Raw genomic sequence first — 2192 nt, forward strand, 5'->3', positions numbered from 1 at the left:
ACGCTGGCAGCGTAACACCTGCGTTTCTAGGAGCTTCGTGCAATGCGTGGTTTAAAGTTTCAAACACGCTATCAAATGGGAATGTGGGCCTTAGAGATAGCTCTGAGTAAATCAATGCATGCAAGAAATAGGTACAAAGACAAACCTCCTCATTTTGCATATCTGGCATTGAAATATCCAGATTTTAAGCAGCATGTTCAGATCAATCTGAATGGAAGAGTAAGTGGTTAAGGTGCCACAGAAGATACTCATGATGGATGCTCTTAAGGAAGAATCTGAGATAGTCTATGACTTTTGCATGTGCAACCCTCCATTTTTTGCCAACCAGTTGGAAGCTAAGGGGATAAATTCTCAGAATCCTCGAAGACCTCCACTTAGTTCTGTAAATACAGGAGGCATCACAGAAATAATGGCAGAAGGAGGTGAACTAGAGTTTGTGAAAAGAATTATCCATGACAGTTTACAACTTAAAAAAAGATTAAGGTGGTACAGCTGTATGCTGGGAAAAAAATGCAGTCTGGCTCCACTGAAAGAAGAGCTTCGCATATAAGGGGTTCCTAAAGTCACCTTCACTGAATTCTGTCAAGGTCGAACCATGAGATGGGCCTTAGCTTGGAGTTTTTATGATGATATCACAGTTCCATCACCTCCAAGTAAACGCAGAAAACTAGAGAAGCCAAGGAAACCCATTACATTTGTAGTGTTGGAATCTGTGATGAAGGAATTATCCCTCAAAGCATCGGCTTTAGGTTCCGAAACACTGGAAGGCATAGTAGTTGTGACAACATGGATAGAAAAAATTCTCACTGATCTGAAGGTCCAACATAAATGAGTTCCCTGTGGAAAAGAGGAAGTTAGTCTTTTCCTGACAGCCATCGAAAATTCTTGGATTCATCTAAGGCGAATGAAAAGAGAGCGAGTAAGACAACTGAGGGAGGTTCCTCGAGCTCCTGAGGATGTCATCCAAGCCTTGGAGGAGAAAAAGGCCACTCCCAAAGAGTTGAGTGGTAGCCAAGGTGTGGCCCAGAGTCCCCAGGAGAGCACCTTGTGTGGGCCTACTGTGCTTGAAGGCGAATCTGTCACTGTAGGCAGCCAGTGCCCAAGCCAGGAATTACTGTCCCAAGAAGAAACCCCGGAAGCTATGGAGGATGAAAGGAATGAGGAAACAGGAGGGGTGGACAGCATGGAAAATTGTAAAGGTTCTAGCAATGGAGCCCAGGATGGAGAAGCTTCTGAGCAGTTCAGCCACTCAGTGGCTGAGAAGGGGAAGCACCTGCAAGGAATGGCTGGACAGTACCTGTTCAAGTGTTTGATCAATGTCAAGAAGGAAGTAGATGACGCCTTGGTTGAAATACATTGGGTTGAGGGCCAGAACAGGGATCTGATGAACCAACTTTGTACCTACATACGTAACCAAATTTTCAGGCTTGTTGCTAGTTAACCCTGAACTTTGTTCACAGTCAGAAAAATGTCTATACAGGGCTGGCAGTGTAGCTCAGTGGCAGTGTGTGTGCTTGGCATACAGGAGGCCCTGGGTTCAATTCCTAGTATCAGAAAAAAAAAATCTCTAAATCTGTTTGTTTTGGAAGCTTCTGTGAGGCAGCAACAGGAATTCAACATTGTTCCAGTAATAACATGTGGAATCATCTTAAAAAGCAAAAACTCAGTTGGCCGTGGTGGCTGTTTGTACTACCGGTGCTCAAGGTCAAGGCTGGAAGATTGCTGTAAGTTCCAGGCCAGCCTGAGCTACATAGTGAGATGCTGTCTCAAAATGAAAGAGAAGAAAAGAGAAAAAAAGAAACAGAAGCAGAAGTGAATCCAAACTAATAAATAAGCCCCAAACTCCACCCCCTTTTAAAGTTGCTTGAAGTTGTAGTATAGCAGGAGGAATTCAGGAGAAGGAGTTAAGGTTATCAGCAACAACAAAAAGCCATTGGTAAACTCAGGAGGAAATTAAAGCTAACTGAAGGTCGTCACCTAGCTTAAGGGTGATGCTCTGAGACCAGAGGTTGTGGCATCTATCTGGGTCAATGTTGCCTAGGGCATCATGGGTCTCTTAACCAGTGTTGCATGGTGAGGAGGTTAGGCTTAGGACTCGTCCTCCATCAGAGGCAGTACAGCTGAGCAGAGGCCTGGAGTTCTTTTTTAGACTCCTTTAAGACTTAACCTGTCTGTATTGGGTATCGTTTATC

The 2192-nt window shown here is 44.2% G+C and overlaps 1 pseudogene; it reads left to right on the forward strand.

Annotated features, from left to right (window-relative positions):
• Positions 1–253: 253 nt before the first annotated feature.
• On the forward strand, positions 254–1507 carry LOC123457328 (annotated as a pseudogene).
• Positions 1508–2192: the final 685 nt, after the last annotated feature.

Source organism: Jaculus jaculus, unplaced genomic scaffold (assembly GCF_020740685.1).
Source record: "Jaculus jaculus isolate mJacJac1 unplaced genomic scaffold, mJacJac1.mat.Y.cur mat_scaffold_36_1_2353498_arrow_ctg1, whole genome shotgun sequence".
NCBI classification, from domain to species: domain Eukaryota; kingdom Metazoa; phylum Chordata; class Mammalia; order Rodentia; family Dipodidae; genus Jaculus; species Jaculus jaculus.